This window comes from Sapajus apella, unplaced genomic scaffold (assembly GCF_009761245.1).
Source record: "Sapajus apella isolate SASKATOON/1434 unplaced genomic scaffold, GSC_monkey_1.0 scaffold33, whole genome shotgun sequence".
NCBI lineage: Eukaryota > Metazoa > Chordata > Mammalia > Primates > Cebidae > Sapajus > Sapajus apella.
Genome location: NW_022436973.1, coordinates 18883009 through 18900357, shown reverse-complemented (window position 1 = coordinate 18900357; position 17349 = coordinate 18883009). Strand labels below are relative to the sequence as shown.

General features: G+C 37.6%; 1 long non-coding RNA gene across 1 annotated transcript in view; it reads left to right on the top strand.

Annotated features, from left to right (window-relative positions):
* Positions 1-1059: 1059 nt before the first annotated feature.
* Positions 1060-17349, top strand: part of LOC116562925 — a 102039-nt gene continuing 85749 nt past the window's right edge. The window contains exons 1-3 of the long non-coding RNA XR_004274135.1: positions 1060-1571; positions 2047-2561; positions 8166-8270. This is a non-coding gene — a long non-coding RNA (uncharacterized LOC116562925). The remainder of the gene's footprint in view (positions 1572-2046; positions 2562-8165; positions 8271-17349) is intronic.

Genomic DNA, 17349 nt, shown 5'->3' with positions numbered 1-17349 from the left:
ATGTCAAGGACAAGACCAGGTGAGGGTAATTGAGTCATGGAGGTGGTTTCCCATGCTGTTCTCAGGATAATGAGTGAGTCTCAAGAGATCAGATGGTTTTATAAGCATCTGGTATTTCCCCTGCTGGTACTCATTCTCTCTCTTGCCATGCTGTAAAGAGGTGCCTTCCTTCATGATCGTATGTTTTCTGAGGCCTCCCTAGCCATGTGGAACTGTGAGTCAATGAAGCCTCTTTTCCTTACAAATTATCCATTCTTGAGTATTTCTTCACAGCACTGTGAGAACAGACTAATATAGCAAATTGGTACCAGGAGTGGGATTCTATTATATGAATACCTGAAAATGTGGAGGCAACTTTGGAATTAAGTAACAGAAGTTGGAACCATTTGGAGGGCTCAGAAGAAGACAGGAAAATGTAGGAAAGTTTGAAATTACCTAGAGATTTGTTTAATGATTTTGACCAAAATACTGATAATGATATGGACAATGAAGTCCAGGCTGATAGGTGATGAGGAACTTGTTGGGAACTAGAATAAAGGTGACTTTTGCTATGCTTTAACAAAGAGACTGGGACATTTTGCCCCTGCCCTAGAGATCTGTGGAATTTTTGAACTTGAGAGAGATGATTTATGGTATCTGGTGGAAAAAATTTATTTCTTATTTATTTATTTTTATTTTTTACTTATTTTAATTTAATTTTTTTGAAATGGAATCTTGTTCTGTGGCCTAGGCTGGAGTACAATGGTACAATCTCAGCTCACTGCAACCTCTTACTCCCAGTTTCAAGCAATTCTCTTGCCTCAGCTTCCCAAGTAGCTGGGACTACAGATGCACACCACCACACCCAGCTAATTTTTGTATTTTTAGTAGAGACAGGGTTTCACCAATGTTGGCCAGACTGGTCTTGAACTCCTGACCTCACGCGACCCACCTGCCTTGGCCTCCCAAAGTACTGGGATTACAGGCATGAGCCACCACTCCTAGCCTGGTAGAAGAAATTTCTAGTGGCAAAGCATTCAAAAGGAAGCAGAATATAAAAGTTTGGAAAGCTTGTGGCTTGGAAATGGGATAGGAGAAAAAAATCCATTTTCTGGGGAGTAATTCAAGCCTGCTGCAGAAATTTGCATTGGTAATGAGAAGGATAATGTTAATAACCAAAACAATGCAGAAAATGTCTCTAGAGCATGTCATAGGCCTTCAAATTAGCCCCTCCCATCACAAGTTCAGAGGCCTAGAAGGGAGAAATGGTTTTGTTGGCCTTGCCCAGGTCTCCCCTGCTGCCTCCAGCCTAGGGACTTGGTATCCTGTTTCCCAGCTGTTCCAGCCATGGCTAAAAAGGGCCAAAGTACAACTTAGGCCATTGCTTCAGAGGATGCAACTCCCCAGCCTTGGCAGCTTCCATGTGATGTTGGTCCTTTGGGTGTGCATAGCACAACAATTGAGGTTTGGGAACCTTTGCCTAGATTTCAGAGAATATATGGAAATACCTGGATATTCAGGCAGAAGTTTGTCACATGGGTGGAACCCTCATGGAAAATCTCTGCTAGGGCAGGGCGGAAAAGAAATGTCAGGTCAGACAACCCAAATGCTCATCGACGATAGACTGGATAGGGAAAATGTGGCACATATACACCATGGAATATTATGCAGCCATCAAACACGAAGAGTTTGGGTCCTTTGTAGGGACATGGATGAACCTGGAAACCATCATTCTCAGCAAACTGACAGAAGAGCAGAAGATCAAACACCGCATGTTCTCACTCATAGGCGGGTGTTGAACAATGAGAACACATGGACACAGGGAGGGGAGGGGAGCACTACACACTGGGGTCAGTTGGGGGGAAATAGGGGAGGGACTGTGGGGGGTGGGAAGCTGGGGAGAGATAGCAAGGGGAGAAATGCCAGAAGTAGGTGATGGGGAGGAAGGCAGCAAATCACACTGCCACGTGTGTTCCTATACAACAATTTTGCAAGTTCTTCACATGTACCCCAAAACCTAAAAAGCAATAAAATAAATAAATGGAAAAAAAAAAAAAGAAATGTCAGGTCAGAGCCCCCAGACAGAGTCCCCATGGGGGCACTGACAAGCAGAACTATGAGAAGAGGGTCACCATCCTTCAGAACCCAGAATGGTAGATCCGCCAACAGTTTGCTTCATGCCCCTCAAAAAGCCACAGGTATTCAATGCCAGCCTGTGAAAGCAGCTGGGAGGGGGGCTGTACCCTGAAAAGCCACAGTGGTGGAGCTGCCTAAGACCATGCGAGCCCACCACTTGCATCAGTGTGACAGGCTATGGGACATAGAGTGAAAGGAGATCATTTTGGAACTTTAAGATTTAATGACTGCCCTGTTGATTTTTGGACTTTCGTGGGTCCTGTAGCTCCTTTGTTTTGGCCAATTTCTCCCATTTGGAATGGGTGTATTTACCCAATGTCTGTATCCTAAATGTATCTAGGAAGTAACTAACTTGCTTTTGATTTTACAGGTTCATAGGTGGGAAGGACTTGCCTTGTCACAGATGAGACTGTGGACTTGGACTTTTGCGTAAATGCTAGAATGAGGTAAGACTTTGAGGGACTGTTTGAAGGGTATGGTATGATTGTGTTTTGAAATGTAAGGACTTGAGATTTGGAAGGGCCCAGGATGGAGTGATATGGTTTGACTCTGTATTTCTACTCAGATCTTACCTTGAATTGTAATCATCACCATGTGTCAAAGGCAGGACCAGGTTGAGGTAATTGAATTACGGAGATAGTTTTCCCCATGCTGTTCCCGTGATAATGAGTGAGTCTCTTGAGATCTGATGGTTTTATAAGCATCTGGCATTTCCCTGCTGGCACTCATTCTCTCTCCTGCTACCCTGTGAATAGGTGCATTTTGCCATGATTGTAAGTTTTCTGAGGCCTCCCCAGCCATGAGTAACTGTGAGTCAATTAAACCTCTTCTTTGTAAATTACCCAGTCTTGGGTATTTCTTCATAGCATTATGAGAGGGGACTGATATAGTAAATGAGTGTTTTGAAGGGAACATTCAAATTTGGTAAACCGGCTGTTGTTTCTTTTAGGAGCTCATTGATAATAATCACTCATTCATTTTTAGCCTCCTTTTGCTCCATGTATTGTAGGGGCAGTTATTGGCTGTGGGCTTGATACTGTTGGCTGTATTAGCTTGTGCCTGGTGAGATAGCAAAGGGAAGGTGCCAAGAAGTTGGGAGAAAGTCTGTGTTTTCCAGTGTTTACTCTTTGATCTTACTCTTCATGTTCTCAGCTCTTGAAGGACAAAGAAGTTTGTTGTAGTCAATCCAAAGCTTCCTTCCTGGTCATTTTCCCAGAGACTTGGCCTCAAAATTTGCTCCAGACATAATTTTTTGGCATATGGTACACTTGTTCAGTGCCCCTCAGTAGAGACCTTTCAGATACACAAGTTCAACTGTTGATTCACTACAAAATTTGAAGACCATAAATTATATTGAGTCATATCTACTAGCAATTTATCAGCCTTTTTTTTGTATTCCCTCTGCCTAGAGTTATCCTAGATTTTTAATAAGAATCTCTGCAATTATGAATGCACAAAACATAAGGGAAACCAAATGCGAAGGACTGAAGATGTAACACCTGGTTACTGGCATGATCTTGTGACCAATTACTATTTCATATTTAAACTTTAGTACCTAGATTTTGTGTATTCTAACTCTATTATCACTTGGAATATTTTTATAATAAGACAGACCTTATAGCAATTGCTGATAGGCAGAAATTATTTTTGTCCTGTTCTCCAAATATTTGAAGTTGAATTCATCTTTGCTCATATGAATATGAAAAAATAAAAAGAGAAACACAAGCCCAAATTGTTGTCAAAGCCTTCCTAACAAATCTGCAGATCTCTCCCAATCTTTCCTGATTTATTAACGAAAAAAAGAGGCACCTTCTGGTGGTGGATAAATTTGTTTGAAATATTCTTGAATATTCACTAGGAATGTTACTAATGAAGTTAATCAACTCCAGATATCTTGGGACTACACATTTTATATTTATAAGGCTGATAGGGTATTGCTTTATGTCTTAGTAGGAGGTAAAACTCTCTGAAATTTTCTTAATATCATTAGGATATTTTTCTTTGCTTTATTTGATCATTTTGCACAATAGATCCTCTTGTGCTGTCATTCTGGATTTCACATCTTTTCTCCACTGCCACCTGCTTTCCTGTTGAAAACATGTATTTCCTTTAATCTCCCTTGTGTTCGGAGTGCTATTGTGTTTCATTCTGCCTTTGCTTTTAAATATTATTATCTAAAAATGTATTCAGATTTTGATTTACTCCAATTAAATTATTTTAAGGTTTTAATTTTAAAGTAGAATAATTATAGGTGTTGTCATTTATAGGGTTTATTCTATACTTGCTGGAGTGTATAGTTATCTCATTTCTTGATCCAGAGAGTTATTTTAGTGCCATTTAATATGATGCTTTTATTAAAAATACACAACTCTATTGCATATGAAAAATGTATGTGAGTAGCTGAGAAGTTGTGTAAAAGCTCAGGATGAAAACCAGAAAAATTAGCTTCATATCTGAACTCTGCTGACTGTGACCTATATACAGTGGTGTGCTGGTAAATGTTTAACAACCCATTCTCAAGCAGAAATAGTCCTTAATTTGAAGGATTTGCCAATTTCTACGTAGCATTTCTTAATCCATCATGACTAATTTTAAGCTACAAACTGGAAGTAACCCACGTGTACACAGTAGTCTTTCTCCAGCCTGTGAGAACCAGGTCTAGTATAACATCCACAGACTTTTGGGTATAACCCTTAGCTTTCTTGAGTCTTAGATTTTTCTGTGTAATATAGATGATGTTAGGATAAAATAGTCTATGATAAAGTCTTGAAATATGGTAGCTCCAATAAATTGCTTTTCTAAAATTCTCCATTAATGTAATTACCCTATTGCAAAGACATATTGTACAAATTAAATAAATGTATTACTCTCATAGAATCTTTGTTGTTGAAATTTTATCTCAATGCTGAACAATATGTCTCTGTAATATTCGGTTTCTAGTGTTTTATTCTGAAATCAACTATGCCTAAAATTAGTAAAAGTTGGAATTTCTGCAATTATGAAGCCAACCCCATTACTAAAGCAGTTTTGTGCTGCAGTAGCACTTAAATGTTTAGCATTAATTATTTAAAATTGCAGCTGAGTTTACACCCTTCCCTCTTAATTGCAGAGAGAGAAGACGACGTAAGAATCAAAGTTAGATCTAGTTTTTTGTTTATTTCCCCCATGACAACTCTGGATCCCAAAGATTTGGGAAAATAATGTAACATTTCTTAACGCTACTACTGAGGAAATTTATTTAATTGATTCATAAAGTATTTGCCACCATCTCTAATGAGTATTTTTACATTTGACTTCATATGAGCTTTTAAGTATTTTACAGAAAGATTGCATTCTCTTATTATCTTACTCTTTCAGATCAGCTTTCTCAAGTTGAGTCATTTGCTTTCCTTAGTCTTTCCTGCCCAGTGGTTCTGGTGACATGAGCATCCTCTGGCTCCAATGCACCTTTCTTCTTGACTTGACTGCAGGCTTTGATTCAATTATCTGACCCTTCTTTCCCAAAGGAAATGCTGGGGGGATAAAAGAGAGGTGACAGGAGAGTAGGTAAAACTGGTCAACAATAAATCAATCAAACAAGTACTTATCCAACACTTCCTAAGTAGCAGAGACTGTGGTGTAAGCCCATAAATTCCTCAGAGAGAGAGGAAAGGAAAGAAGTCAAGAGTAATAAAATATGGAAGAAGGAAATATTTAAGAAGTGGCTCATAGGTGTAAGATTCAAAAATAAACATTAAAATAAAGAAAGGCACAAAATATATAAAATGGCTCAAAGAAAAAGGCTTACATATTTATTTCCAGTTTACTCAAATATATGCAATATAAACAATACCCAAAGGTAAGTGTCTTGTCTGTTTAATACTGTCTTTTTATATTTTACAAGATACTGTTTCATCTTCAAAAGCTGATTAGAAATCCTGCTGCTTCAATTTATTCTCTGGGCGCTTCTCATCCACTCAAAGCTTCATTTGGAGAAATTCCATGAAATTTTAATGAAATAAATGTAATGACAACAGACATATTTCCCCACCCTAATTTTCTCCCATTCTGACATGTTAGAAGATGACTTCATGGGTATTTATTTGATGTTAAAGTTGTGGGATTTGAATTTTGAAATTTTATGTTTTTTCTTTTCATCAAATATGAAAATTAGAGGAGGCAGATGACACAACAGTTAGGAATCAAGCATCCCAACGTAGGTAGGAATCTTTTTACATTTTAACAAATTGCTCAGTCCTGCAAAGTTACAAATAGTGTTGTTTGAATTTCAAGTTTCTTGGAGATTGCTTGACCTCTTAAACTCCACCAAAGGAAATTGTTTCTATTTAGAATCCTCAAAATTCAGAGACTGTTTCATGGTACAAAATTCAGCCTTAATTTTTTTTTTCAGGCTGGAGTGCAGTGGTGCCATCTCGGCTCACTGCAACCTCTGCTTTCCCATTCAAATGATTCTCCTGCCCCAGCCTCTCAAGTAGCTGGGATTACAGGTGACTGCCACTGCACCCAGATAATTTTTGTATTTTTAGGAGAGACGGGGTTTCACCATCTTGGCCAGGCTGATCTTGAACTCCTGACCTTATGATCCACCCACCTCAGTCTCCCAAAGTGCTGAGATTACAGGCATGAGCCACGACACCCAATTTAGACTTAATTTTAGGCCAAGATGTTGGCTTTTATAAATTGGAGGATTAATTAGTGCTATGGTTGTGTAGCCAGTAAAATCTGGGAGTATGCAGTTGGTTTTCTAATAGTATTATCTATCTATTGATCTACCAATCATCTACTCATAATGGATCATTTTATTCAAGTAAAATCAAACCTAGTTGATTAAATGTATGCATTGTAATTTATATAGTGTTAATGCTTCATAAAATCTGAAACTAATTATAATTTGAATGTTTTCTTACCTATCTCACATGCTCCAGAGTTTCTACTTCCTTGATCTGATTCACGCTAACCAGCAGAATAGAAAGATATCCAATGCCTAGCTTTGGGGATTTACAGTGTATACAGACAGTGTGACACTTGAACTCAGACAGTAAGGGGTCCAAAAAGTAATTCTTCAACTTACCAGTGTATGGCTTGATAACATTACTAAAGCTCTCTGTGCCTGTTTACTCATCAATAAAATGGGATTAGTAACGTCTTTGCATGACTGATTTGAAAATAAAGATGAGCAATAAATAAGAGCAATTGCATCTCTTTCCTCATTAGTTCCTCTCTATAATTTTTTTTCTCGAAATTTCTTTTTTTATATATCAAGAAGGACAAATAGGAAAGAGGTTCCCCTGGAGTATAGTTGACATAAGGCCATGTGAGTGTTGTTAGTTCTGTCTTAAGGCTCTTCCAGCTGAGACCCTAAGACCTGTCAGAGCAAAGCTCAAATAAACACAGCTGCTTCTGTGTCCCTCCTGAGGTGGTGTGGCTGCGTGTGTCAGCCTCCCTTTTTAGTGAACAAAATGCTTTTTCAGGTACATGGCAAGGATTTTAAGATAAAAGTAGAAAATTACCAGAGTTTTCATATATTACACAGAACATTTATAAGCTGGAAAGTTAAAGCTCATGGGCAAATGGCTCCAAGCACAAGATTGAGAAGATGCTTCCATCCCAAACAGAGGCAGTGTAATTATGTGGCAGCATCCTTAATAAATGCGGTTGTGGTTCTCACCTCATTAAACTTCACGTCTATGTTCTATCAGTAGACTGGAAAGAATTTGATGATTTGCAAGCCTATGTAGAACCTGAGTGCCAAAAATCCAGCAATGACCCTCATGAGGACACAGAATTTTCACTTATTATGTGTATGCTCTGGTAATTATTTTAAGGCACTTTGTATCTATTTATAACACTCCTGCAGTGCATAGACCATTATCCTTGGCAGGGACATTGAGGACCATAACTCACCGGGTAACTAAGAGATTTGAACTGTTTGCCTCTTTTCATTGAACTATGCCATATTAATGCAACAGGCGAATGCTTAAGGATCTTTACAATTAAATCAGTGTGGTTATGAACAGAATATAAACAAATCACATTGACTTTTGTCTTAGGTCAGAGTCTGTAGGAACAGAACTTGAGATTGGAATTAAGTGCACATGATTTATTGAGGGAACGCTCTCCGGTGATTGCTATACAGCTGTAAGAAAAGAAGGCAGGTAAGACATTAAGCAAAAATGGGTAGGTCTGGGTTCTCCTACTGATCCCACAGGGAGCCCTGAAGCTTGAACAGCGCTACAGAGACAGTATCAATATGAAGCAAGAGGGTCAAATTTTGTGTCCTTTGAATGAATTCTTAGCTGTGGGTTAGCCCCAGGATGGGGCAGAGACTGGCCTCCTATTCAAGGTGGCTTCTGTTTGGTTGAGGACATTTCTGTCAAAAAAGCTCCTGTGAATTGGCATCGTGGGCTGTGTGTACCAACAGTGACCTCTGCACATCATATGTGCTGTACATCTGTATCCAAATCAGAAAATTAGCTGCTGTTTAACACATTCTTTACAACATAAAGCTACTAACCAAACTGTGGTTTCAAGTTGAGTCTCCATGTTACAAGTATAAATCTTAGGATTAATCTAAGGTCCACCCTGGTGAAAAACAGGACAGTGAAGGGTCAGTAGCAGAGCACCTACTATGTCACTCTCCAGAATTTAAGTGATTTAAATCTCACAATCAGCTTTCAGTGCCACTTTTTATGCGCGAGAACCATTTGAAAAACAACATTTGTTGCAAATGTTGGACTAATGCAAACCTCATTTTGATGACAACACCTGACCTGTACATACTTAAGTCCATGTATAAACTTTATTTTATTGAAATCATGGGAATATTTAAATGTTTTCATAAATAATTACTAATGGGTTTGATTAGTATGTACTGCCCAAGATCCCACTAGCAGTGTTATGTGATATACACAAAGTATAGATTTTGACATTATATATCTAGAATTAGTGTATACAATTATTATATAATTATCATAAAGGTTATATACTGCAGCTGTGGTCCTAAGGGTTACTTGGAAAAAATTGTATCCCTGACCCATATCACCATATGGGTAGGAGAATGGAGACTCAGAAGCTTTAGATGTTTTCTCCAAGTTTAAATAGCTAGTGAAAGAGCCTAGATTTTTAATATATCTATGTGAATACATCATCCCCAATCCTGAATCTTCCTATGTCAGAATCCAGAGATGCTAAACCAAGGCCTAATTCAGAAGAATATACTGCCTTTGCTTCCGAGAAAACAAGATGTAAAAGCACCGAATCTTGAAGGCAGAATCTCTTAGAAGTTATTGAGTAGTATGACTAACTTAATACAGGAATTTGTTTTATAACATCCAACCAGAAAACTGAGCATTTTGTACATATCCAAACTCACTCCTATATAAGGCAGACCATTTTACAATTTAGGGGACTCCAACATTTAGAAAATCCTATGTTGATTCAGAATCTATCTCCTTGTAAACTCTACTGATGGACCCTCATCCTGGTACTCAGAAATTGTAGACTACGAGTGTTTTGGTTTTTTTTTTCCCATGGTTTACCTGCAAATATGTGCATAAGTTGCAGGTTTCACATCATTATGATTTTTCTTCTTTATACTCAGTATCTCTGAAACTTTTAATATTCTAATAAACCTTTTCTGGGATATCCCTTTTACAAAGGGCTTTTCCTGGGCCTGAGGTATTCAGGGATTTTAGCATGAAATGCAGAGAGGGAAGAAGGAAGGGAGTGGGCAGAGGACTGGGGAAAAGACATTCTTAGAGCCTTGTCTCTATCGAAAACCAGTCCTTCTTCTCCTTGGAGTCCAAGAGCAAATTCAGCCACAGCTTGGGTAGGGTGAATATCAGATTTGGTCCTACTGGTAGGTTACAGAAGTGGGGGAAATCTACGTGATGGTGGTTTTATGGTTTCCTGGAGTTCATCTATTTACAGTAGTAGAATTGCATGCTTATGACCCGATGTTAGGATCAAATCCAGCCTCCCAACAGAAGTTAAGTAGAACCTCAGATCCTCATCAGTATATTTTAGCACAATTTTTGTAGTGACTCCAGGGATTTTAAAGTATATACAAGAATGTAAGCTCCTCGAATGCCGAAATTTTTTCACTCTGCAGTGTTACTAAAACCTTCAGGGATGCCCGGTATATCGTAAGCGTTATGTAAGTTTTCAACATATATATCAATGAATAATTGAAAGGTTGGATAATTTAAATTGTTTCAGGCATCATTTTAAAAGTTTACCCATTTGGAATCTGTCTCATGTTTTTCAATACTTCCAGCCCCATAATTCCGCCATCGTATAATTCCCCGTTGTTCCATACATCTTCCAATCACCCCTAATAACGATGCTGTTGTGGGTGACAAACTCTATAATTCCTAGGAATATAATTTTTTTCTGAAAAGAGAGATCTGGATACACTAATGCAAACAGCTTTTCTAATTTTATAGAGGACAGTGTTATTGTTAATACTCAGTTATCAAAACCTACCCAGACATATTTTAAGACAAAGCAATCAATGCAAAAAAAACCAGTGAGTATTGCTTGTCAGTGACATGGTAATTTAAGATTTGTCTAAATTTAATAACCCAGAAAGCCACAAAAGACAGGACTGAAAGAAAAAAAAACTTACAAGCTTGATTTATTTTATCGCTGAAAAAATAAATTTTCTAAAACAAATTTTGTTCACTAGAAATATACCCAAAGACATATGGAAGAGAAGATACAGATGAACTTTTTCAGCTTCTCTACTTCTTATTTCTAAGATAATATTTTATCTTTAATGCCCTTTGAATTTTATCTTTGAGCTATTTATAAAAGTTTGATAAGTATTTCCAATAAGTCATTTTATAAAATAGATGCTTAAGATCAGTTTTATGGAGGTATTTCTAATAAGGAAGAAAAATTAAGTTATTAGTAAGATGATTCACCAGAATATAATTGGAACACTTTATGTAACAGGCGAACACTACTTTTCATTAATTCCTGTATTTTAATACATTAAAAAACTTGTGTGTGCCTTCTAGCTCAAAAAGCAGTTCCTTTATAACCTGCTGAGTAGATTATACATTATTTCATCTCTTAAAGTATCTCTTCTGTCTTGCTATGATATATATGCATATTATATGATTACATACTAACATATTGTGTTAATATTTGCTGTTTATACACCAAAAAGTCATTATCTGCTCCCAAAATTTTGTGTACCTAAATAAGAGAATGTATTAGAATGATTGTAAACTGAGAAAATGGAGAGAGAGGCTTTATAATTCCAGATTAAATTTTAAATAACTCTGCTAATCATATCTCTGCTACATATCTGTTGTAATACTGGAGAGAATATTCACATTTTCTTTAATTGTGACTTTTTTTTATATGGAAAGTTGGGCTGTAATGTAAAAGAAATCTGAGCTTAAATTAACATTTTTAGCTTACGCATGACAACATATGTCTCCTTTTCCTTCACTTTTTCAGAGTGAGTTAATAGTAATAATAATTTAAAACAAACATTATATTTTATGAAAAAAAGTTCATATAAAAAAATTGGGAAATGCAAAAAAGAAAAAAAAAATACCTTAATCACCAATTATGTAAACCAGGCATATCTACTGTTAACATGTGGATCCCTAGTCTTTTTACTGTCTTTTAAAAATATGTCAAATCTGTTTAAAAAAGCAAATGCATGCATAAATATAAAACCATACAAAACATTATAAAAGGAAATGTTAAAATACCATTTCCTCTTGTCTTCAGGTCACCTCCATACTTCCTGTTCTTAGTTTTCTCTAGGATTGCCTTTACACATGTGAAATCATATATGCTTCTAAAGACTTATCTTCTTTAGACTGTATATTTTAATATATAGTTGAGGGATTTGTTCATTTTTGTCACATCCACTTTCCCTTTTCTTTGCAGCTTTTAATTTTTGCCTCCACTTTTAGTTCTAGCGGGATTGAGAAATTGCATTAAATTATCAAAATCTTTATGCCTGGAATTCATAAATCATTATATATTTTTAATTTCATTTTGAGATTTTATTTTCTAATTATTGAGGATGATAGTTGAGCTCTCAAGGAAGCTAGATTTTTATTTCTGCTAGTTTGCCCATAGCTAATAGGGGGTCTTGGAGCATCACATACATTCTGTGGCTCTTAGGTTGTTTACTTTTGAAGTGTCAGATGTGAATTAAAGGTCCCTTGTGGCTCTAAAATTTTACTATTTGTGAGATGTTATGAAGAGAACAGCTCTTAGTCAGCTTGTTCAGTTGAAAGACAGTCATGGAGACTGAAAGGTTACCTGTAACACCCAAAGTTTCTAACTCATTTTTTTCTTTTGACTTTAACTTCAATTGGCTACACACACACACACACACACACACACACACACACACACCCATCCCAAAGTGGAGGCACACACTCTTACACTCTTAGGAAGTATATTATAAATAATGATAATTCAGTGGTGTACTAGAGACAGTTTGCACTGGCTTATGAAGAGCCAGCTGTTGAATCATTTTCATTTTCAACTCTCCATTGGGGGTCATCACATTGATAGGTTGAAATTGGCCACGGTAGAAGTATTTATACCCTAAAAATTAGCAAACCTTTCAAATTAGTTTTTCTTCTTTTTAAATCCATAGATCAAGTATACAGAAAAGAATTAACATAGCAGGCCTGTGACTGATATCCTTAGAATGGCCTGCTTAAGAACGGCCTTGATTACTGTCTGGATTGTTGGATTTGGGGAGGGTTCTCACCATTCCCTAACTTTTAAACCTTCATTGTGCCTACACTGTGCAAATTGGAGATTATAGGGAACACCTACTTTCCTTAAAGGGTGTTGATATTTGCTGGGCAGAGGAAACTTGATACATGCTAGGAAGAGGGTGACTACTGATCAGTTCCCAATTAAAACCTTAGGAAGTTAGTTAGTCTCTAATGAGCTTTGTGGGTATGCAATATTTCATATATGTTGTCAGAATTCCCTGTTGGAAGAATTACGTGTGTCTTGCATGACTGTATGGGAGAGGATTTTGGAAGTTTTCTTCTGGCTGCCTCCAGACTTTCCCCCATGTACCTTTTTCCTTTGTTGATTTTTCTTTGTATGATTTTGCTGTAACAAATCATAGCACTGAACACAACTTATTCTGAGTCCTGTAAGTCCTCCAAGCAAAGTACCAAATCTGGAGGTGGTCTTGGAGAACCCAAACAGCAAATTTATCAGTATGTCCCTGATCATATTGTGAAATTCTATTTAGCCCTTAATAAAATGTTGCGTCCTGGAAACAGGCTCATGCTATATTGTTAAGGAGAAACAAACAAATACTTAATTCATGAAAGTAATGTGTGTGTGTGTGTGTGTGTGTGTATGTAGGCATGCATGTACATGTGTGTGTTTGAGGGTATAGGAAATTAATTGTACGTTTACATGTCAAATTATTAATATGGCTTCTTTTGGATGCTGATATTGGACAGACGGAATACAATACTTTTCCACATACTTTATGTAGTAAAAACAAAAAAGATTAAGTGGTGGAATTTATAAATAACTTGTATTTTATTTTCTAGTAACATTGAAATAAAAATACAGAGTAGAAAATTTTATACTTCTAAATGGCACTGTATTAGTCTGTTCTCATGCTGTTGGTAAAGACATACCTGAGAATGGGTAATTTAGAAACAAAAATAGGTTTAATAGACTCATATTTCCACGTGGCTGGGGAGGCCTCACAATCGTTGTGGAAGGTAAAAGGCATGTCTTACATGGGGGCAGACAAGAGAAAAAATGAGAACCAAGTGAAAGGGGAAACCCCTTATAAAACCATCAGATCTCGTGAGGCTTATTCACTATGATGAGAACAGTATGGGGAAACCACCCACATGATTCAATTACCGCCCACTGGGTCCCTTCCACAACATATAGGAATTATGGGAGCTATAATTCAATGTGAGGTTTGGGTGGGGACACAGCCAAACCATATCATTCTGCCCCTGGCTGCTCCCAAATCTCATGTCCTCTCATTTCAAAACCAATCATGCCTTCCCAACAGTCCCCTAAAGTCTAAACTCATTCCAGCATTAACTCTAAAGTCTGCAGTCCAAAGTCTTGTCTGAGACAAGGCAAGTCTCTTGTCTTATATATACTTCCTATATACAAAGAAAGTACAGGAATTGGGTAAATACAGCTGTTCCAAATGGGAGAAATTAACCAAAACAAAGGGGCTACAGGCCTCATTCAAGTCCAAAATCCAGTGGGGCTCCAAAATGATTTCCTTTGACTCCATGTCTCACATCCAGGTCACAATGATGCATGAAGTGTGTTCCCACAGTCTTGGACACCTCCACTTCAGTGGCTCTGCAGGGCATAGCCTCCCTCCCAGCTGCTTTCGCAGGCCAGCATTGAGCCTTTGTGTCTTTTCCAGGGGCCTGGTGCAAGCTGTCGGTGGATCTACCATTTGGGGGTCTAGAGGAAAGTGGCCCTGTTCTCACAGCTCTACTAGCAGTGTCCCAGTCGGGACTCTGTGGAGGCTTCAACCCCACATTTCCTTTTCGCACTACCCTAGCGGAGGTTCTCCATGAGGGTCCCTCCTCTGCAGCAAACTTCTGCCTGAACATCCAGGTATTTCCATACATCCTCTGAAATATAGGTGGCGGTTCCTGAACATCAATTCTTGTCTTCTGTGCACCCACAGGCTCAACATCACATGGAAGCTGCCAAGGCTTGGATTTTGCAGCCCCTGAAGGCACAGCCTGAGCTAACTTGGCCCCTTTAGGCCATGGCTAGAGTGGCTGGGACACAGGGCACCAAGTCCCTAGGCTGCACACAGCAGGGGAGCCCTGGGCCGGGCCCACAAAAGTATTTTTTGCTCCAAGGCCTTGAGACCTGTGATGGGAGGGGCTACCTCAAAGGTCTCTGACATTCCCTAGAGACATTTTCCCTATTACCTTGGTTGATTAACATTTGGATCCTCATTATTTATGCAAATTTCTTCAGAGGCTTGAATTTCCTCAGAAAGTGGGTTTCTGTTGTTTCATCAGGCTGCACGTTTTTCAAACTTTTATGCTCTGTTTCTTTTTTAAAACTATATGCTTTTAACAGTATCCAAGTCACCTCTTGAATGCTTTACTGCTTAGAAATTTCTTCTGCCAGACACCCTAATCAACTCAAGTTGAAAGTTTCACAAATCTTCAGCAGGGGCAAAATGCTGTGAGTCTTTTTTTCTAAAATGTAGCAAGAATCACTTTTACTCCAGTTTCCAACAAGTTCCTCATCTCCAGCTGAGACCACCTTGGCCTAGATATCATTGTCCATACTTTTATCAGCATTTTGATCAAAGCCATTCAACAAGTCTCTAGGAAGTTCCAAACATTCCCACATTTTTCTGTCTTCTTCTGAACCCTCCAAACTGTTCCAACCTCTGCCTGCTACACAGTTCCAAAGTTGCTTCCACATTTTTGAGTATCTTTACAGCAGCACCCCACTCTACCACTACCAATTCATTGTATTAGTCTGTTCTCACAGTGCTGATGGAGACACAACTGAGACTGCATAATTTATAAACAAAAAGAGGTTTGATGGACTCACTGTTCCACATGGCTGGGGAGGCTTCACAATCATAGTGGAAAGTGAAAGGCATGTTTTATGTGATGGCAGACAGGAGAGAAAATGAGAACCAAGTGAAAGGTGAAACCTCTTATAAAACCATCAGATCTTGTGAGACTTATTCACTATCATGAGAACAGTATGGGGGAACTGCCCCATGATTCAATTACCTACCACCAGGTCCCTCCCACAACATGTAGGAATTATGGGAGCTATAATTCAAGATGAGATTTGGGTGAGGACACAGCCAAACCATAGCAGGCCCCATCAGAATGTCTTTTTTAGACTTCTGAATCATGGGAAACTGCAAATTTGAGTTAAGTATAATACAGTATGACATATTAAGGAGGCTTCATAGCTATTAATAATTAACTACTAATGCTTATGAACTTCCTTGGTATATGGCCTTTGCTTGGTTCTACAACGTGTCATCTTTCCTGTTCTAAATGTCGAGGGAGTCTCCATGCTCTGTGCTTAATTTTCATGCATAGGCAAACAAATTTGTCTTCTCAAAGAGTTCAAATTTGTCAAGTCCGCTTCACTCAGCTTCTGGTTGTTCAGCAATATTTTCAGGTAGAGATTTGTAAATAGAGATGCAGACTCACAAGTTTGGTATCATAAAAGGTATTTGAATAATTGGTATGGTCATATAAAAATTAAATACTAGAAATGCGATATACACAGAATTTAAGCCTTTAGATCAAACCTAACAACATGGTGAAATAATGACCTAGAGTTTTTCTAGATTTTCCTCAATTCACTAATAAATAATTCAAGAGGTATTATTTTCTCCATTTACTTCAAATACCAATTGGTAAAAATGCTCCCACATTCTACCTCTTGGCCCCCACCCACAACCTCTCAAGGAGCTATTACATTATAAGTAAGTACTAGGTGGTTAAAATTGCATTCATGGTTATATTTGCATAGTAGGCAGTTAAATCAGGTCCATTACTATGTTCTATGAAACTACATAATTACAGACCCTTCAAAGTGCATATCATTAACTTGGTGCATGACTACCTCCAAGCAAACATGCTGCAGATGAGTTGAGTCAATATTCACATGGTATTTTTTAGCTTTCAGTCTTGGGAAGAAGTAAAATACAGAGGCTTCTGGGTATGTGGTAAGGAAGAGTTGAGCATTAACTAAATTTTCCACATAATCATCTAAGAATTCAAATATCCATTTATTGAATACCCTGTTTTATATCATTTATATGTATGCACAATATCCAATGATGTCTTGAATGTCATTGTGCCTATGATATTTGATTAATATATATGCATGTGTGTATATTTATATACACATATAAATACATGTATACATATATAAATATATTTTTTATTTGTATAAATATATATACACATATATAATAAATATATGCACAATGGCATTCAGGACATCACTGGATTTTATATATATGTATTATCTATAGTAGCCAGGATTGGGATAAGCCAATTGATAAATCAGAATATAAGTTTATTTAATTAAATTAGAAATATACATTTCCAGTGCATCCACACCTAAACCCACAATATCCACCTTGCTACTAGATATGTTCCTCTAAATTTCTAGAGAACTGGATTAGTCCGCATAGGATTCCTTAGACCTTCAGGAATAAGAGCAAAAGGATGT